Consider the following 22,263-nt stretch of genomic DNA (forward strand, 5'->3'; position numbering starts at 1 on the left):
CCATTTCAAAGTGGCAAACAGTCATTGAGTCGATTAATATTTGTTGAGCGCTGCCCAGGCACAGTTCTATGTGGTGGAGATGGAGCAGAACTAGTCCCTGCCCTGTGGAGAAATAAAACAGTAAACAAATAAGTTCAGAGAGTGATCAGAAAGGAAATTAAGCAGAATAATATGGTAGAGAAGGACTGAAGAAGTGGTGGGGGCTTAGCTATTGTCTTAGTTGGGGTTCTCCCCAAAGCAAGTCCAGAGAAAAGGATTGGAGTGTAAGTTATTTATTTGGGAGGTGATTCCAAGAAGCCTGATGAGGGAGTAAGGAGAGAGACAAGAAAGGAAGGAAAGCTAATAGAGGGTAAATTCATGACTAGTTCACATTGTGGGCAACTAGAGCTCAGCACTGCTGGGACCCTCTGAGAGATGCTGAAGCTTGTGGACAATTGCTCCTTCAGGGTCCAAGCAAGCTGGGGTATTTCTCCACCCACTCATGCTCCTCACTAGTCGTGGATTACTTCCAGGGATGTTAACTCCCAGGTTCTTCCGCACTGCCCCAGGCATGGCTTTCCACTGCCAGAGCGTCCCCAACCAGAGAAATGCAGTGCCTGATGAGTGGTAGGAAGGCTTTATGGTGTGGAAACTGTTGGTGGAGGCTGCACATGGGTTGAAGGGATCTGTAATGTCTGCTGCAGGTGGCGTGGTCAAGGAAGCAGCATTTCAGCTGAGACCTGAATGAGACGGGGTGGCTTTGGGGAGCCATTCTTCTGTCCTCCTTCATGGGGACCTGCAGCTGCAGCAGTGACAGCCCGTCAGCCAGAGCCCGGCACCTGCACTTCTCTAGTCAAGCTGCATCTCTGCCATGCTCCATTCCATCTTGATCCCTCCTCACTGCGTTGCACAAATATGCCTCCCTCTCTTACAAATAGCCTCAGAAATATCTCCCTCGTCAGATGATTTAAATCCTGCTCAATCCCACCAGAATCTACCTTTAAATGCATCAGATACTCTCAAACAGCTCTAAAATGTGCCTGAGTACTCCCACCACTCTACCAAACAGCTATATTTAGCCCCAAAGCCAACTTCCAGCCCTTAATATAGTCTGCTTTCTGGAGGAGAAGCTCACAACAAAATTTGTCTCTGCGGCTTATTTTAAAACGAACACCACCACACACACATGCATACAATATCCACCACAGACAACACTTTATAAATCAGGCAAAGGAAGACCAAAAGGACTACTTAATTCTCCCCATTTATTGCATTCAATAGTAAAGTGCTTTAAAAAGCCCACACAAATATATTGCTATTTTATAATTATTAATTCTGCTATGAGCTTTAAATGTGCCCAGATCCCATCAAGCACCTCTAGCTTTGCCTACAAGTCCTTCTGCACCATATGATGCGTGCTGGGGAAGAGTGGCCCTTCTTAACCTGCTGGCATTTGGCTTTTGTGGACTTCCCACCACATATGCCTTTCTTTTTTATCACCCACTATTTTCTAACATCTTTATGCATAGAAAAGACAAACATAATTATTTGGGATGAAATACCACTACCCCCCAAAGTGCAATTTCATTCCTTTCTATGTCCAAGAAGGCATGTAGTGGAAAAGTTAGTGTGCACTCTCCCTTGTGGATCAATAGTTTATCAATAACGTTAATAGAACCAATTTATTGAATACCTACTATGAGCCATGTATTTGAGAGATTATATACATAATCTCATTTAATGTAACCCTCACAATGATTTTATCCGAGAGAGATATGCTCCTTTGTAGATGAGGAGCTCAGGCTCTGTGACTTGTCCAAGGTTACACATAAAGCAAGTGGAGAGATCAAGAGTCTGATCCAAGTCTATGTATTCTAGATCTATGAGCCTACAACATGGTGTTTCTCAAAGTGTGGTCTCCAGACCAGCAGCATCAGTCTCACCTGGGAGCTTGTTGGAAATGCACATCCTCAGGCTCACCCCAGACCTACTGAGTGAGAGCCTCTTGGGGGTGGGGCCCAGCAAGCCCTCCAGGTGATTCTGATGCACAACGAAGTTTGGGAAACATTACCATCACCCATTCGTTACTACTAAAAAAGTTACTACTGATTAATGGTTAAACTAGTGCTTAAACTTTGGAGGAAATTAAAAATTTCCCCTCTTCTTTGTGAGTATAAGTGAAAAAAAATTTTTAACATTTATTTTCCTCTAGTGACAATGCCTTTTAAATTTTGAAAGGTTTTAACTTTCAGTCAGTTCTCTGGATTTGTATCTAGGTCTCACTACTTATTAGCTGTGTGGTCTTGGGAAAATTGCTTAACCTCTATATGCCTTGGTTTCCAAACCTATATATTGCTGATGGTAATAATCTCTTACACGATTATTGTGAGGATTGAGTCAGTGTCTGTAAAAGTGTTTAGCATGGTGCCAAGTATATCATAAGTATCAGATAGATATTAGCTAATTGTTAATTATATGATTGGTTTGCTTGTTAGCTATTATTAGTAACAGTTTCTAAACTTTTAATGCTTTTAAGATTGTGTCCTTTATGAAAAAGTTCAGCATCTGTTTTACAAAAGTTTTCTATAACTGATCTGAGTGATATTTCTAAATCCTGCTCTTATGTTTGAATCTTAGCAGCAAGTATAGTTATCAGAGTAACTGTCGAGAAAAGACCATCAGTGCTCCAATAGAAAATCATTTATGGCAATCTGACACATCATAGGTGCTCATACATGTTTGTGGAGCAATGAATTGAAGGAATGATTAATCCACAGACGCCACTTCTAGTCCAAACTGCCCCCTCCACCTGCAACACACACACACTGTCAGGGTGGAGGTTGGGGCAGGAAGCTGTCTCTTGTTCTCTGTTACAGGCCCAGCATGCAGCATAGACACTGGTGCAGAAGTTGATGGTCAATAAGTACTTTTTGCTTAAATATTGTTTGGTTTTGTTTTTACAGAAATGTTTGTTTCTTTAATCTCTTCTACCATAATATGCCTTGGGATCTTATAAGGAAAGATCAAAGCAGAAGTATATTTCTCTCCATATACTTATATACTCCACTGCCCAACATTTTTTGAAAATGAAGTTTTCAAAGAGCTATCAAATAAGACTTCAGAGCCAGGAGGCCTAGATTCTTGGTTCTGCTTTGCTTTCAGACTTGGATGTGACAAAGGCCTATCACTTAACTCTTAGCCTCTTTTATTTGTGTGTAAATGGAGAAGATTGGACTAGATCTGTGTTTTCCACCAGGGACTGGTAGGGAATGGTTGTGTGTATTACCTAAGCAAGGTATTAAATAACATTGAATCACATGGTGAGAAAGTCTTGTTTTGATTCTTTTTCAATCTTTGTGCTTTAGTCAAGGAGAGAGCCTGATTTGGGTGCTGGTAGGTATTTAATACCTTAGAGATGCTTGCTCATCTCCCTGTCTAACAAAGACTTGAGTCTGGATGAGGAGGCAACAGTATTCACCTTGTTTGGTTTTCATCGTATTCATTTTTTACACTTTTTTCTCTAGCCATGAAGAGGTGGTGGTGTTTTGTTGTTTTTTTTTTTTAACTTACCATAATGAGGTACATTTTCCTTTTTTAATAAATCCATTCAAGAAACAAAGAGCTAGATGAATTTAAAGAAAAAATATTAGGTTAGTAGTCGTGCAGGTAGCCCATAGGTGTGGCAGAAATCAGGGAGATGGAGGGAGTTTCTTGCCCGAAGCTAGAGCATTGCCAGCAGGCTTCAGACTCTGTTGGCCAGGAGTTAGTGTAGAGAGGAGAGGAGCTTTCTCTTCGGTCAAGATTGTATGTCTGTTGTCTGTGCAGTCAGGCCAGGAAGGGCCGAGGATCAGTGTTGGCACAGTGGTTAAGGTCAGAGCTACCAAAGTGAGCCCCCACCCCACCCTGGAGATTCTGGTCCTAGCTCTGGGGTGGGGCCAGGTGTGTGTATTAGTGGAATCCTCCATAGAGAATGCTCTTGCCCAGCCACGGTTCCAGGTAAGGATATAAAGTCCAGTACACATCTACAATGTAAAAATCCTTAGGAAGAAGTAACCATAAACTCAGAGAAAGTAGGTAGACAGACATGTTCACCATGGCATTATTTATACACACAAAAGACTGGAGAACACTCACCTGCTCAACATTAAGATAAGAGTTAGTTATGGCATCCCTGGGACAGAATATTATGTAGCTATTCAAAATGTTATATGTGGGGAACCACAGAGATGTGGGGAAATGTTGGTACAATAAGGGGGAAAACAGTGAAAACAGTGTACACAATTGCATCAGAAGGTCTATTTCAACTGCAAGTGTATAGGACATAGAAACAATCAGAAGTGACTATGTTAGAATGCTAGTATTGGTTATCTCTGGCTAAAGTGATTATCTGTCTTTTACAAAAGCTTTTTATCTTCTAAAAAATATAACTTTTTACGCAATTCAAAACATTAACTATGCTCTCCCTCCCTGGTCAAATCACAGGCATCAGTTAGATGGCCATAATTAATCCTGGCTCTGTTCTTACTAATGTGTGACCTCGGACAAGCACATGACCTTGTGGTCCTCAGCTTCCTCACCTGAGAAATGGAAAGAGTTCCTTTCTCCTGGGTTGTTGTGAGCATTAAATTTGATGATGCCCGCAAGGCACTTCTTGGGGTGTCTGGCTCATAGCAGTCTCTCAAATAGTACCTGCCATTATTTCAAAAAGGCATAACAGTCATGTTATTGCTGTCATTGTTTTTCTTATTATTACTCCGGTGAATTTGGAAGGTTTAGCAATTTACTAAACCAAAGAGTCAAGCTGTACAAGTGTAATTCTGAAGTTCCTCCCCTCTGCCCATTGATTAAACCCCTACAGGCACACATGCCGACATGCATGAGCAAAGGTGTGCACCCCTGGCTCCTGTGCTGAGCCCTCGCTGTGCTAAGGGTTTCCGTATGCACAGGTTTGGTAACAAGAGGACTAGCTTCATCTAACAAGCTCTTAGTGAGGCATCATCCATCTGCCATACTCTGTACTCAGTACATGTAACTTCCCTTTTCTTTTTTCTTGTTTAAAATTGAAGTAAAATTCACAGAACATAAAATTAACCATTGGCCATTCTGAAGTGCACAATTCAGTGGCATTTAGTACATTCAGGACTATCTAGTTCCAAGACATTTTCCTCACCCCAAAAAGGAAACTCTGCAGCGATTAAGCAGTGACTCCCCCCACCCACCCCGCGCCCCGGTCCCTGGCAACAATTAGTCTGCTTTCTGTCTATGTAACTTTACTTTTAATTCTTGTTGGAACCCTGTGTAAAACTTGACCCTGTGTTCTCCTGGTTGGAGCTCACTGGTCTTTCTCCTTTGCCAGCTAGTTAAAGATCCTGTGAAATGAACAAGTGGACACAACCCCCACTTCCTTAGTTGGAAGTCTTTGGTTCTCTGTAGTTGAAACCAAAATATCTCACTGAATTTATTTAAAATTTAGATTTTTTTTTTTACACAAGGATTTTGGGCTTTTGTTTGCCTAATCATAATGTTGGGTGATCCACGTTCAGTCCACCTGAGGACCCCTTGCAGGAGGAGGCTTTGCTCTCAGGATCGCAGCTTTCGCTGAGGGTCGAGGTCCTCTGAGCCTCTTGGTTCTGTTCTGGGATGTGGAGTGGAGCACACTCGGCTTGAGCTGGTGAGGTGCTTCCTTGGGACTGCCCTGCTGCTCAGGAACTGAACCTGGGTTCAAATCCTGGCTCTGCCGTCCTCTAGGCATGTGACCTTGGTCAAACGAATGTGCTCACTGAGCCTCAGTTTCTGCATCTCTAAAATGGGAATCATTGTGAGTATTTTGTGGAGGATTAAATAAAGTGAGGGCTATGAGGGGCCCCCAGGGACTTATTACCATAATACCTTTGCTTTGCCTCTGAGGAAGAAGCCGAGGAGTGTGTTAGAAAGATTACCCAAGAATCTAGAATCGGATAACCTGGGTTTAAATTTTATTCCTGCCACTTATTAATCATGGGCCTGTGGGATATAATGGAAAAGAAGACCATGAAATGGGGCAGCCTCACTTCCAACCAGGTTCTTCCACTTGAAGTCCTGTGACCTGAACAAGCGTCTTAGCCTCTCACAGCCTCCTCCCCTGCTAGGACAGCAGAGCCTCCTTCACAGGGAAGTTGTGGGGATCGGAGGGGACATGCCCATGAAGTGCTGACTGTCATTTCTGCACGTGGTACTGAACATGTGTGCATGGACTCCAGTGTCTTCCTGGGCCACTTGGGTTCTGCAGTTGTGGAGTGGCTAGTGGATGGGGAAGACAGCTGGGCATGGAGGAGTTGGGGGAGCACGGGGCTGCCTCGTGGGCACTGGCAATTACATGACAATGGGACAGCATCACAATTCAGTTTTGTTTTGTTTTCTGTAACCCTACTGGAAACAGAACACTGGTGCGGGGCCCAAATTTAACAAGTGAGTTGCCTGCTTTTGACCCCTTCTTTTGGGTAAGCCTCAGTTTCTTCATCTGTAAAATGGAGATATCAGTGCCTTCTTTGACCACCCCGCAGAATTGCTGTGAAGAAAATGTGAGATAAAAATGTATGTGGAAGCATTTTGTAAACTGTAAAGTGCTGTGTAAATGTAACTGATGATTATGTCACTTAAAAGATATGGTTTTGTTGGTATCTCATCAAAAATGGTGCTAGTTCTCCCATTTAGTCAGGGTGATAACCTTTTGTGTCACCAGTGTGCATGGGGGAATCGTTGGTTATTGGGTCTTTTGCTTTATCCAAGTGGTCTGTGAGCTGGAAAAGATGGAGAATTCCTTCACTAAAGGACCATATCTTTTGAGTCTATTGGCAGCATGTCATCTGGAACTCAAAATTGCCTTCTCGAATGCAGATAGATTGCATCTATTAGTTGCTTCTTGTCATCATGACCTGCCAGAAGGGAAAATTAAATGTGCCTACAAATATTTCAATATCTATGCTGTGTGAAAGTTTAACATTCATTTGGAGTAGTGAATGGAGAGAAAGACCAAAAAAAAAAAAATGCACATCTTTTACTTTGGGCTGGGAAATTGCTCAGTTCAACAAGAATTCTTTGAGCATCTACTATGAGTTAATGAGTGAATGATGCACTGGGGTCCACTGAAGAGACACCAAATTCTAATATGACAACTTTATGTTTGCATACTCTCTCAGAAGCCATGGAGAATCTAAGGTTAGGATGCTTTGCTCTTTCCCAGGGGGAATTGATAAGATCTGCCCAGAGGTCGGGAAGAGCAAAGCAGGTGAAGTTATGCAGAGCAGAGGAAAAGTGTTTGCAGTGAAGGAGGGAGAGAGGATAGTGGGGGGGGGGGGGTCTTCAGACTTCGGAAGCGCACTCCTGCCTATTAAGATGTGGGTGGGCGCTTGTACTTGCGGGTGGGACCAAGAGACAGGAGTCAGTAGCTCAGTCATGAAAACCAGAAGGCATTGAACATTTGGATGGGAAAACACATGGAAGAAAATGACTTAGCAAGTATGTTTTTTCCAGGAATACAAAAATGAATTTACAAGCATATTGTTACAGCTGTAAAGGGGAGAGCTCTACTAAAGGCATGAATGATAAAGTGAAAATAAATTGTAAAGCATATTAATTTGAATATGTTGATAATTTATGTGCCACTGATATTTGATGTTTTGAATGTGCTGTCATTGTCATTTTTGTTTATATCAGTGTAAAAGTATAATGATTTCATAAGTTCACTGGCGACTTCATTCCCCTAACCCTATTTTTTCCCCAGTAAGGTCCTAAATTCCTCAAGCCTGACTTCTCCTGCCCCAGGGGTTTTCAGAAACCTAACCCCCATGGTTGGCGAGGGACTGCTGTGTGTGAAATGGTAACTGCCCTCAAGGAGCTTACAATCTAGCTGGGGGTAGATGACTTGCACATGAACACAACTAGACTGTGAGCTTCTAGAGGGCAGGGACCTTACCCTAGTCATCTCTCTTCTCACCCTGCACACCCTCCCTGAGGGATCTCATCCATCCCCATGGCGTCAACCACCACCTGTGTGCCGAGGACCCTCTGGGCCTGAGCTGTCTCCTGAAAGCCACACCCAGCTCTCCAGCCATCTGCAGCTTTCCTGCCTGGGTGGATGCTCCACAGGCACTATGACTCTGCCTGCTTACCGAAACCCAGCTTGTCATCTCTTCTCCAGGCCAGCCCTGGCTACTGGGGTCAACCCCTCAAATCAAAGATCCAGGGATCACTCTTCTGGACTGAGCTTGATGCAAAAATGCTTATGTTTCAATGTTAAGTAAAAAGAGGAGCCTATCAAATTGTGTAGACATAATGATTCATTTATGTTAAGAACATAAATCAAAACATAGAGAAATGCTCCAGAATGTATTAGTGGTTGCCTCTAGTGGTGAGAGAACAGTTAATGTTTTCTTTTTTCAACATCGATGTGCTTTCCATATCTCCTGCAATAAATGTGTATTACTTTTATAACCAGCAAAAATGTCTAATAAAACTGGTTAAAAGGTCTCCATTTGAGTGTTACCTTCTCCGGGAAGTATTTCTTATTTCTGTGTGTCCCACATAGTTTGAGGCTCTGGCATCAGACGTCCTCAGCACCTGTATTTATGCGATGTGGGACTCATCACACTGTGTTCTTTTATAAGCCTGTTCCCCCACTAGACTGTGAGCTCCTAGAGGGCAGAAACCACGGCTGATTTGTCTCATGTCCCCAGTGCTTAGCACAAAGCCTACACAGGTGACTGCTCAATACACGTTTGTTCTTGAAAAGAAAGAGAGAGAGGGAAGGAGGCAGGAAAACAGAGAGGATTCTCAAGTGTTTCACTTCCATGGGTCTCTTTTATTATTTCCTTTTCCCAAGACCCTTTGTTAATTAACTTCTTCAATCTACTGAAACACTGATTTTTAAATTAGTGATTTAAATAGTTTCTTATTTTCAGTAATCAAAGACTTTACAAATGCCAGTCAGAGGGCTGGGTTTGCATGTTAGCCACTGTCCCAAGTCTGACTTGAGCAGAGCGCCCCCTGCCTGACACCTAGGGCATGACACTCAGGGCCGTTTGCATCCTCTGGAGCTGAGTGTACATTCTGGAGCATCCCTTTTGGTGGAACAATGGCAAATTGTAGTGACTATGGAAGGAGGACAGATATTATAAGAGGAAAAATAGCAAACTTCAATTGGGTGTTTACTCTGTGCCAGGCACTGTGCTAAGCATCAACATACGCTGTCCCCTTCATCCCTCACACAGCTCTAGGAGGGAGGCACTGTTATTATCCCCATTTTGTAGATGAGGAAACTGAGGCTTAAAGACCCACTAGATGGGGAAACTGGAATTTGCACCTTGGTCTGCTGATTGCAGAGCTCGAGTCCAGCACCGCATCCCTCTTCCGAAGTTACAGGAGGAGCTCTGGGAGGAGAGGGTGAGGGATGCATGGGAATGAGAGGAGCATGTCTGCAGTTCAAGAGCCCTGTGAGGTGCCCGTGTAGCGGAGCTTAGCCTGGAACACACGAAGCCCTTCACCAGGCCTGCAGCACTCCTGAAGTTGTGCGCAAGTTTTTCCATGTATATGCTGCTTTCTGGGAAGTTCTTCAGAGGAGTCTGTGTGGTTTATAAAAAATTGGCTAAGAAAGCAGACCATGGACTGCAGAAGGGTGGTTGTGATTAGAGTCTGGTTCCATGCTGGGAGTTTAACCATTCCCAGGCTGTGAGCTCATTGATAAAGTGTCTCCCTCACAGGGAGGACTTGAGGAAATAATCCTGGAAGGAGTGTGTGTGTGTGTGTGTGTGTGTGTGTGTGTGTGTGTGTGTGTGTGTGTGTGTGTGTGTGTGTGTGTGTGTGTGTGTGTGTGCATGCACATGTGTGTGTCTCCCAGGTATTTAAAATCAACTGATTACCAAATCAATCAGCAAATATTTACTCAAGCAGAGACCTCACAGCTCTCCAGTTTGTCAGTATTGTTTAAAGAAGGATTTCTGCCTTGGATGGGAGTTTGGGCTAATGAGATAATAATAATTACCATTTATTGAGTGCCAGTTTCATGCCAGGCAACTCTGCTGGCACTTTAGGTACACAATTCCACTTCATTCTCACAACACCACCAACAAGGGAGGTTTTATAACTCACTCTACAGAGGAAGAACTCAGAGGGTTTGAATGTCTTGCCTAAGGTCATAGTAACTCAATCTATGTAAGCAGAGGGGCCAAATTTGACTATTTCCCAAAATCCACATTTTCCCTGTCTGTTTCTCTCTCTTCCTTCATGTGCAACGTGTGTGTTTCCACCAGAAATAAGATCTATCAAATTATCAAATTAATAAACAAACGTTATTCAAGCAAGGACTTTGTGCCTGTTAATCTGCCAGGCTGTTTCATAAGGGAGTCTTGCCTTGGGTAGCATGTTGGATAAGATCACCTCTAAGTTCCCTTGTAACTTTAAGTTCTCCTCTCAAATTCCAAAAAATCAAAGTCCCTAATTGTTCTCACAAAGCAGAAAACATTTCCCTCCTACCTCCAGCCTTTCCTCCATGGCTATGGTAGCAGGCATCACCACTTTTCTCTCTTTTCTCTGCTTTCCTAACAGATTAGTCCTTGTCCAGAAGTGTTTCAAACAAGAAGAAAATAACCGTGTAAATATGGGAAACAAGTACTCATTGCAGCTGATTTTCCTTCCCCAGAGAATATGGAACTAATAGATTACTGCTTACTAAAATAGTGGGAACTCATATTATGTGCCCGGTAGATTGGTTTGCCTTCAGGAAATTGCTCGCAAATCAGGGTGAGAAATGGCAAAAGAAATTCTGGGCGTTGTTTGGGTTGGTGAGGTGCGAGGCTGTCTTCTTGATTCTGCCCATGAACAGTCAAGCAGGGCAATTGCAGTGACGTCCCACTGATGAATAAATTCTGTTCCTTCCTGGTAAAGGCAATGGGGGCCAGACTTGCTGGGCCATGTGGACCTGTGAGGCTCACTCCTCCATACTGAACTGCCATGCTTCCCTCCACACGTCCTCCTGCTCAGGGCTCTGTGCCTTTGTCATACTGGTCCCTTTGCTTGGAATATGTCCACTTCTCTGTGTCCACTTGGCCACATCCTAGTTACTTGTCAAGACTCAGTCCAACATCCCCTCATCAGCGGGCAGCTCTTTTCCCATCTATCCTAGGTCCACTCTACCAGCCACTACTTGGGCCCCAGCATACATTGTCCTGTATCTCAGTTCTAGAACCTAACACACTGTAGCCCTCAGTTTTTCAGTGTCTGTCTGACCGTCTTCTATCACACAGCAAGTAAATTCAAAATATGTTTATCAAATGCAGTTGAATAAATTCTGCAATCAGCCCTGAGAATGCTCTACTTAAGGTGAGGTTGCATTGGGTCCATACTCTTTAGTATCATAAGCCAGGTAGGAATGAAAATTAAACCCTCATGTTTATGCCTCAGTTAATTGTTTACAGGTGTGTTTACATGCCACTCTCCACTCACTCCCCTGAACTTCCCTGTCAGTGAGAAGGAGCAACCACTATTAGTATTCCTGTGATGTGGATGGATGGGAAAACACAAGCACAGGGAGGTTAAATGATCTGACCAGGGTCATGCATTTCTGCCTTCTGTCTGCATTGGACTCCTTCTAATTTTTCTTGTGCAAGTTGGGGTAAGTGTAAATAAACACACATATGTAAATTCGTTAATTTTAAAAAATGGTCTCTCCGAGCCTTTATTTTTCTTCAGTGGGAATGATAATAATAATACCTTCTGTGCAATGCTGTCATGCGGCTCTAATGAGAAACCTCATATGAATGGGCCTTGCATGGTGGCACAGAGTCTGCATGTTTAAATGCTAGACTGTTTTTTTTTCCTTCTAACTCTCTGCCATGCAACCTCCATTGGGCAGTATCTATAGATTGGTGATTTGCTGATTGTTTGCAAGGCTTAGAAGAGAGGGGGGAAAAGTCAGTCAAACCTCTTCAGGTTTGGGGCCACCCAGCAGCCAGCCCTCCCTAAATATTCTGAGATAAGAGGGCCATCCTCAATGGGAGTCCTGTGCCCCCAAGACCTGGACGGCTTTGTCACTTCTGCCCTCCTGGCTCCAAAGCAGCCCAGCTGTTTGTACTCTCCACTTCCTCTTATGTTATATTTAATTCCCAAGATGTCCTTCCTTGTTGACAATGAGTGGCAGCTACCTGTGGCCTGGAAAGGAATTATTCAGATGCCAAAAACTTGAGGGTAGCCAGTTAACTCAGGAAACCATGTCTAGAGGAGCAGCAGGGTTGGCACATCTGTGGTGTCCCCCAAGGGCCATGTAGCACATGGTTAGCAGGGGCAGGCTTTGGGTCACTCAGAGCTGGGGTAGAATCCTGATTCTGACACTTACTGGCTTTCTGACCTTGTTCAGATTACTCAGCCCCTTGGGCTTTGGTTTCTTCATTCACAAAATGGAGATGTTAGTAACAATAATACCTATACCATAGGGCTATTTTGAGGATGAAATAAAATCATGTATAAAAATGAATGAGCACGTTACATAGTGGGCTGTCATGAATTTTATGATCCTAGCTGCAGCTATCTGGAATGGCCTTTGACTTCTTAGCTCCTGCTTTTTCCTGAATCTCAGCCCTTCGGGCATCCTTCCCTAACAACACCCCAAGCCAGTCTGTGACTTCCTTCTCTGTGCCTCAGAGGTCAGCCGTCTGAACTATATACAGTCCCTGCTGAAACCCCCGTGTCCTTGACTAGGTCTGAAGGCCCTCGGTGCAGTGCTTTGGAAAAACTAATTCAAAGAAGGAATGAATGGCAGAGTCTGCTTTATCAATGACAATGGTCCAGGCTCCCTCAAGCATTGCCCTGACAGACCTGGAGAGCATTTTTCCTTTGAGTCATCTTTCTTGGCTTTGGTGACTCATAAAGTTTTTTAAGCTGCTCTCCTTCTCTGCTCCCAACAGATTTAATGACCTATGGACTGTAAACTGAAGAGGAGAGGGCTTGTGAGACCCAACAGCCCATGCCTGAAGGTTAGAGGAGGGAACCATGCAAGTAAAGGAGGGGAGGCAGACACTTGGCCACTGATGCGCTATTGTGTCCCCAACCATCCCCTGCCTGCCTCCCAATTAGGGCTGCAATTTGGCAGCAACTTCCTTTCTCCTGAGGTGCAAGGGGCCCCAGCAACAGTGTGAACAGCTGGGCTGCTTTGGGAGCCAGGAAGGCAGAAGTGACAAGGCCATTCAGGTCTGGGTATCACTGGACTTCTATTGAGGACGGTCCTCTCATCTCAACTTTTAGGGAAGGCTGGCTTCTGAGGGGCCCAGTACTGGGGGCGGGGGGTGGGTATGATGGTTTTTTCTCTTTTTTTCTGGGGTTTGCAATGATGAAGAATTCAGCAAACTCATCTACAGATACTCCTTGAACAAGAACTGGATATAAAGCATGATACAACAAGCCATGAGAAACAAAGAACTAGGATGGGATAAAACACACGTGAAGGAAAAGATGCCCAATTGGACCATACAGTTGAGGAGAATATTAACATTCATGAAGCTGGAGTGGTTGGAATTCTAAGGAGGTGTTAGTCTAGTCAAGAAAAGATTACAGAAGGATCAAAACTTCCTCTGAGTCTTAAAGTGTTGGCCATGGGAAAGTAGAGATGAAAGGAAAGGACATAGGCAGGAGGAAGGTCTGAGCAAAGACAGGAAAACCAGTGCATGAGGACCTGGTGTTTCCTGCATACCTGCTGAGAGCTAGACACTTGGAACACTTATAATCCTCCCCCTAACTGTAAAGTAAGACTGATATTATTGCCTCCATTTTACAGATGAGCAAATTGAGGCCAAGGATCTCTAAAAATTTCTTAGCTGCTTAAGAGCAAGGAGAAACATGTCTTACTAATCTTTGTATCCTGAGAATGGAGCCCCAGAGCAGTCCTCTGATAAACAAGCGTACTTCAAAAAGTTCATGGAAAGATTCATATTATCTTTCAATTCTGCTTTTCCATGAACTTTTTGAAGTACCCCTGTATTCAATGATATGAAAGGGCATAGAGCAGAGCTGGGCTTCTAACTCAAGATTCCTCAAGGCCTGTGTTGCCTGCCCATTTACTGGAGTGAGTATAAAGTGTTTGAGGAAGAGGATGGTTGATAAATGTTTAGAGAAGGAAATGGGAGAGAGAATTCTGAAAAAATCAAAGAGGTTGTGGCCTGATGCTATAAGCCCTGGGAGTCATAGAAAGATCCTGAGCTGAGGAGAGATCTGATGCCTGTGGCTTTTTAGACCATGTGTGAGTTTGTCACTGTGGAACTGCTGACAGATTTATTGGGTCATGGTTTATCCTCTTGCTACGTTTCCTCAGAGCACCGTGTATGCTAGGTCCCCTCCAGTAATGTGTTTCCCAGTTGGAAGTTCTTGTTCAAAGTGTCCTCTGTCTGGACTGTAAACTCCATACAGTCAAGAATAGTATCTGTGTGGCTCCCCTCTGTATCCTCAGTGCCTGATCCTGAAATATAGTAGGTGCTCAGCTATTGTTTGATGTATCAACTTTAGAAAGTAGTGGTCAGTACCGTAAGGCTCATTTCCAGGGAACCTTGCTGACAAGTCAGAACTAATTGATCATGGGATTGGAAGGCAGTGGCTGACATGAAGAGATGGCACTAGATGCTAGCACCAGGGAGGAATTAATTGCTCCTCTGTCCATGCTGTGGCACTTTGTCTGTCTGTTAGGACATTTTCAACATGGTGGCTTGGTTGGCGTGTTAGCTTTCCAGGGCTGCCACTACATAGTACCACAAATGGAGTGGCTTAAAACAACAGAAATTTATTTTTGCATAGTTCTGGCAGCTAGAAGTCCAAAATTAAGGTGTTGGCAGAGTTGGCTCTTTCTCGTGGGCTCCAGAGGTAGAATCTGTTCCATGCCCCTCTACTAGCTTCTGGTGGCTGCGACAATCCTTGACATTCCTTGGCTTGCAGATGATCACTCCAATCTCTGCCTCCACCCTCACGTGGCCGTCTTCCCTCTGTACATCTCTGTGTCTTCATGCGGTGCTCTCCTCCCTTTGTATGGCTGTCTCTGTATCTTCTCCTCTTCCAATAAGGACACCAGTCTTATTGGATGTAGGGCCTGCCCTTTCCATCTTAATTATATCTGCAAAGACCCTATTTCCAAATAAGGTCATATTTATAGGTATCAGGGGATAGGATTTCAACATAGCTTTTGGGGGGGTACAACTTAACCCCAATAGTTGGTTATCACGTATTGGTGTTAAAAAAATAATACCTTTATATAGTATTTAATAAGTATTGAGACAGTGATTATCGCATTATGTTCTCACAATAATCCTAAAGGTTAGGGGGCATAATCAGCTTTGTTATAGATGCTGAAACTGAGGTTCGAAGAGCCATTTGCTCAAAATTATATAGTAAGAAAGTGACGGGAGGAGGAGGACCTGAAGCTGGGTCTTCCAATCCAGCCTGGTCCTCTCCCCCATGCCTTGACCTTTAGGAGCTGCTGGGGACAGGGGCAGGCAGGTCATCTCCTCATGTCCCCAGAGGGCTCCTGGGATATTCAAGGAGAAGTGGGTGCTGTGTAAATACTTGTTGGCTTGCATTGCATTCCAGAGGGAGCACATTCTTGTTCTGGAGAGAACCTTCAAGACTGGCAAACATTGACTGTTACTGAGCATGTCAGACGGTGTGAGCCAAATTTGGGGAGAACAAGGGTTTAGTGAGTCTGTGGCATTTCCATGGGTGAAGTGCTGAATTCAACTCTACCTCACTCCAGGCTGGGGGAGCCAGGGTGGCAATTCTAATTTTCTTCCTTTCAGAGACCAGACCTGAGGCCTCTGCCAAGGCTTGTTCTCCCCTGCTGTCTGGGCCCCTCCTTCCATCAGTTTCACTTCCTTCCTTCAGATCTGCCCCTACCCTGGTCCGTCCTCCACCCCAAGGCTGCCAGAGCCAGACAGCCATCTGTCTTCCCTCCCCCGAGGCTCTCCACTGGCCCAGGGCAAAGTCCAGGCTCCCCCAGGCTGGCCATGGGTGTTCCTATCCTGTGGCCCCGTTCCCTCACACTCATGTCCAGCAGCAAGACTCAGCTCTCCTGGTGCCCATATCCATCATGGAGTACCCCACCCCCCCTCTTGCTTTTTCAAGCTCTTCCCAGTCCCCATTTCGTCTGCCTGGCTTTCTTGCATGTCCCTCTCATTTGCCATTATTAAAAGGAAGGGCCCAGAGGGCTGGCACAGTCCTGTCCTGCAAAGACTCCACTGATGGGAAGCAGCAGCTGGGCCTTTGCCCCTCCTTGAGGTACAAGGATGCTTTTATAGCTACTGAGGACTGACGGATGGCTTTGCCGATGTCCTATCTAGTCATTAAAAGCATCCTGTGAAGAAAGTAGGATTAGTTTAGTGTGTAGAGAGGAAATGGAGGACCAGAGAAATATCTCTCTAGGAACTTCCCTGGCAACCTGAGTGTGAATATCACTTCTACCACCTTGATCTCTGAGCTTCCTCTGTTTTAAAAGGGAGGTGAACTATCTATTCCACAAGGCTCTTCTGAAGTCTAAACCCAGTAATCCCTGTGAATGTACTTACCCGGCACACAGTTGATTGCAGCTGGATTTCAGAGTGGAAGCAGAGAGAAAAACCATGAGAAAAAACTGGATACGAGGAAAAGAGGTCAGGATCCTGGAGGGTGTAGAAGAGGAAGGAATGGGGAATTACTGGGGTGCTCTGGGGGGCTGTGGGGATGAAGCCAGGGCCTGACACTGTACAATATTTGGGGTCTGAGGTGGGGAGCCAAAATGGATTTCTCATGAAATTCTTAGTTGTCTCTTCCCTTTCTAACTGTATGTGTGTCACTGCTCCTGCTGGGAATTTCATATTTCATTTTGGCGGTGGGGAAAGAAAAGGAAGAAAGAAAGGGCAGGGTGAGTGATTCGAGCAGCCTGAGAATGAAAACATGTTTGATTAGGAAGGCGTTTACACATCTACAGCCCTGCATCATGCTTTAAGGCAACACAGAGGGTCTCTGTGGCTGGCCCCAAGTTGCACAGCAAATAGAGATCAGGACACCTGTCTCCCCATGCTCGTCTACCCCTGTCCTGCTGCAGAGGTGGGTGACAGGAGGGGCAGGGCCCAGCATACCACTTTGGGAAGCAGGCTGGCTGCCTACTTCATGGTTTCCTTACCCCCAACACTGTGATCTGGGAGCACATAGGAAACGTCATATGGGTACATTTCCTCCCTGAGACTCTCCCTCACTAAGGGGGGTTTTCACCAGCAGGGAGCCCAGCCATCCTGATTGCTAATGCATCCTGTCACTTCCGTGCCCCAGGGCCATTGGCAATTTACAAGTGGGTATCTCCTAATTAGCCAATGAAGTGATTGTTCCATTTGTCCAGCTCCTTCTGCCTCCAAGTTCACAGTATGCTCTCTCCTGCCCGGTTCAGCACATGCCTTCTGTGGCCGCCCAGAACTTCCCAGGGAGCAAACATCATAAGGAAGGGTTATCTTGGGTTCTGAGACAGGGGATTAAGGCTTCTGCTCTGAAAGATCCTGATCCATCTCCACACCTATCCTGCAGTGTTCCTGGGGCTAAGCCACAGTGAATGTTGGCTGTGCTTGACCCCAGAGCTGGATTTTTCTGTCTGAGAATTGTCTGATGGAGTCTGTGTTGGTTAAAAGTAAATGATTTTTGAAATATCAACTGCATAAAAAGAGAAGAGCTGATTTCATTTCTTTTATCCCAACAATATATTGATTTTTTTTTTAACAGAAATAAAAAGTCATTTGGTTATGGGCAAACACCAGTGTTCTGTATCTTTTAGTTGAAGGGAATGATATGACCCATGAAAATAATAAATGCATGTCCATAGTTCATCATCTAAAGCCCTTGCGGTCAGAAGTGTTTTGGGATTTGGTGTGCTTTTAGATTTTTGAAAGGAGATAGGGTGCATATACTGTATACTGTGTAATCTCCCGGTGGAGTCTGGGGCTGTGCTCTATAATCAAACCCATTAATTTTTCTGCAGCAAAATGTATGACTGTTCACACTAAGTGGGAAAATAAAGACAATAAATAGCTTCACATCACTTCAGGTCAGGTTTTACCACCAAATGAGTTATTAAAAAAAAAATCAAAACAACCTTTTGGTGTTAGAATTTTTTGAGTGTCAGGATTGATAAGGGCCTGTGGCTCTCTATGATTAATATTTGCTGCTTTACTATATAAACCCATACAGAGACGATGATTGCTGGTGTGAGGCTGTATAAATCAATTCTCAGTAGTTCACAAAAATGTGAGGACCTCAGGTATGCGGGTGAGCCTCATTTCACTTGGCATCCCAGAGGCTAGCACAGACCAGCCCCTGAGGAGGGACCCGAATATCACTGGGTAAATAAATGCACCAGCAGACTCACTGTGGGGGCATGGTCTGTTGGACCCCACTAACTGGACTAGTGTTAAAATTACGTGGGCAATAAAAATAACTATAAAATAATAGCAATAGCTCACACTCACACAACACTGTTCTAAATGTCCTACATATTTTAACTCACTGAATTCTCACAACTGCATTATCAGGTGGCAACTAATTTTATAAGTGACTCACCCAAGGTCAAACAGCTAGTAAGAAAGTGTCAGAGCCGGGCTTGGGAGCTCAGCATTTTGGCCCCTAAGTTCACTCTTTTAACTACACTGCTTCTCTGTATATGTCCACTCAAGCAAGCAGAAATTGGCTGCCAAGAGGGAACCACCCTAATAAAATTATATGCATTATTGGACACTTACCAGGTGCTAGGCACTGTACTAAGGACTTGGTATTATCCTATTTAAGCTTCTCAACAATCATGTAAGGTAGAGTTTCAAACCCCATTTCCCAGGGAAAGTAACTGAGGCTCAGAGTGGTGAAGCACATGGCAGAGTCTGGATTCAAACCCAGGACTAACGGGTGTGGAGCCGAGAATCTCAGGGAGTGAGATCACAGGTGCTGGCCTCCAGGAGCTTACAGGGAGGTTCAGGGACATCTGTGACACAGGGACAAAAAGGGTATTCTGAGAACAGTTAGTGGCCAGACAGTGGTCTAGATTACACAACGGCACATGGCAGGGAGTGGAAGACTCTGAATCGGCCTCTCTTTCCTGACTGTGTGCTGTCAGCCAAGTTTCAGCTCCTCGGTGGGACCCAGCTTCCCACCTATAAAATGGGGACAGTAATAACTGCCCTGACTATCACAGTGGGTGGTACTTGGGATCCAGCGAGCCAAAGACATTAAAGCACAGTTTGATTCTTTGTGCTTTCTTGTCTATGCACAGAGGTTCTGGGAAGGGACCATCTCCAAGGGCTGTAAAGAGCAAATGGAATCTTTTGTAAGAAGGGTAGAAGGGAAAAGGGACTCTATTTGTCTCCCACTAAATGTGCTAGGACAGATGTCTGGGTATCCCTCCCCCAGGATGGTGAAGTGATCATGCTGATGGCTCTGTATGGTCTTTGGTGGTCCCAGGAAGGTCTCCTGAACACAGCTGCCAGAGTCCTCTTTTTAACAAAACCGCACTATGTTATTCTCCTGCTCAAAACTGTTGAGTTGTTCCCCATCAACTATAGCAGGGGCCAGCAAACGTTTTCTGTAATGAGCCAATAGTAAATATTTTAGGCTTTGCAGTCCAAGAGGCAAAATTGAGGATATTATGCATGTACTAATAAAGAAAACACATTTTCACAAATATTTTATTGATGAAATTCAAAATGTAGCCATAATTGAATACCTTTTTTTGCAATACAGGTCTACTGATGAGAAGAATGGAGCTTCTTTTTTGGGGGGGGGTGATAATATTTTGCTTAATTGGTGTTCATATCGGGGTTTGCATAATTGGACTTCGTATTCCCTACCATGCAATTGATTGCAAATATTTATCTGTAAAAACCATTCTTGGTTCTCAGACCATATAGAAATGGATTTAGCCCCAGGTCAGTATATTGCAGACCCCAGAACTATAGCAATGCTTCCCCACACTGATGCCTGCTAGAATCACCGGGAGCACTTATAGGAAACACCATCAAAGGGGCCCAAGCCTAGGCCCATTAAACACGCATCTTTGGGAACAAGGGCAGGGCATCAGTGCTGTGTGAGAGATGCTCAGTTGTTCTGATGTGCAGCCAGGACTAAGATCTGCTGGCCTACAGGACAATCCATGGAAGGCCCCCCTTGATCTGCCAAACTCTCCAACCTCTTTTCCTGGCACACCTCGTCCCCATTCTCTGTTCCAGCAACACCAAATGGCACTTTCTTACTTAATGGATTTTGCTCACACTGTCCCCCTGTTTAAGAATGCCCACATCTAATTGTCCATCCTATAAGCTTTAGCGCAGGTGACCCTTCTCTAAGAAGGTGTCCTCTCTTCTCTAGTCCCTGAGTCCTTTGTGTTTCACTACATTTTAGCATATAACACCCTGCATTGTAATTGCCCATTTTCCTCTTAGAACCCTCCGTAGACTGTAAGCTCTGTGAGGGCAGTGACCACATCCTATTCTTTTCTGGATGCCTGTGTCCAGCCAACACAAGGTCAGCACACATCTTTCAGTGCTCAGTAAATGTCTGCTGGGCGAAGGAAAGAATGAAGGCACAAACTAAGCTGCCTGGGTAGGGGCCCACCCATGAGCATGCCAGAGCACCCCTCCCCCACCCAGAGGAGCGGAATGTAGCAGGGTTGGGGGTGGGAATGAAGGTGTGGGCAGCAGTGGTTGCTTTCCAATTCCTGGTAATCACAAGTTTATTTTCTGGGAATCTCATGCTTTCTGTAACTTGCACTTTCTCACATTGTGACTCGGCACTTGTTTAAGGAAACAAAGTGGTTTTTCCTTCCGTTTTTTTTTTTTTTTTTTTTTTTTTTTTGTCTCTGAAGATTTTTGCTGCTGAAAAAATCAGCCCACGTGTGGTTAAAAGAAAAGCAGGTGTGGCTGCCATATTGGCATTTAGCGTCCCACTGCGTCCTTCTGTAAGAATGTGTGGTCCCCACTGCCACTATTTCTGGATTAACCCTGATCTGGGGCCAATCCTTATGTTTAACTCACATTCCTGTTGCTGTGGCCCATGCCTGGTTCTAACCCTGCGGGAGGTGGCAATTGCCTCCTTCCATATATAGACTCTCCAAATATTTCAAGACTTTGTGAAAGGCCCTGTGCCACTTTTCACACTCAAAACATCTGTTTTGGTCTTGTTTTGCTTGTTTTGTTTTTGGTTTGTTTATTTTTAAATGTATATAAGGGAAAGAGACTAGGTCCTTAAAGTCCCAGGTCATAAGAAGATATTATAGATTTCCAGTAGTGAAGGGAGGGGAAATTCATTTATGGAGCACATGCCATGTGCACCAAGTGCTGTGTGCTCATATGTGTGGGCACATGATTTTTGTTGTTGTTTTTAAATCCTGCAAGGTAGGTTATTACAATTCCAATTTTTACAGAAGAGGAAGCTTAATACCAAACAGATTAAATCCCTTGCCCTAGGTCACAGACAGCTAAACAGTGGAACAGTAAAGTTTTTATGTATGTAAACTTTTTATGGACATATGATACACATAAAGAAAAGTGTGTGACTCATAAGTGTATACAGCACAGTGAATTTTTTATGAAGTGAACATACTCATGTAACCAGAACTGTAATTATGAAACAGAACATTACCACCTCCTGAGGTTCCCAGTCTATCTTTCCCCTCACTTCCTGCAAACTTAACCCCTATCCTGACTTCTAATACTATAGTTTTGCCTGTTTATACTTTAATGTATATGGAGTCATAGAGTACATACTCTTTTGTGTCTTCTTCTTTTCCTCAGTGTTTGTGAGATTTGCCCATGTCATTTTATGTAGTTGTATTTCATTCATTTTCATCTCTGTGTAGTATTGCCTTTCGTGACTATACATAATGTATTTATTCAATCTACTGTTGGTGCATGTGGTTACTTTCTGGTTTGGGATTATTATAAATGGTGCTTCAATAAATATTCTTGTGCATGTCTTTTGGTGCTAATTTGGTTGTCGGATTGGAGTGTCTGGGTTATAGGATGTATACATGTTCTGTTTTAGTAGGTACTGCCAGGCAGTTTTCCATAGTGACTGTACCAACTACCCAGAAGTGAATGAGAGCTCTGATTGTTTTGTCTACTCCAAGGTTAATTATTCCCTAAAAACTGCGTTTTTCATTTTAGCCATTCTGATGATTGTATAGTTGTTTCTCATTGTGGTTTAATTTGAATTTACCTAACATGAAGTAGAGTTCCTTTTTATGCATTCATCGACAATTTGGATATCTTCTCT

Source organism: Cynocephalus volans, chromosome 4 (assembly GCF_027409185.1).
Source record: "Cynocephalus volans isolate mCynVol1 chromosome 4, mCynVol1.pri, whole genome shotgun sequence".
Taxonomy (NCBI): Eukaryota; Metazoa; Chordata; class Mammalia; order Dermoptera; family Cynocephalidae; genus Cynocephalus; species Cynocephalus volans.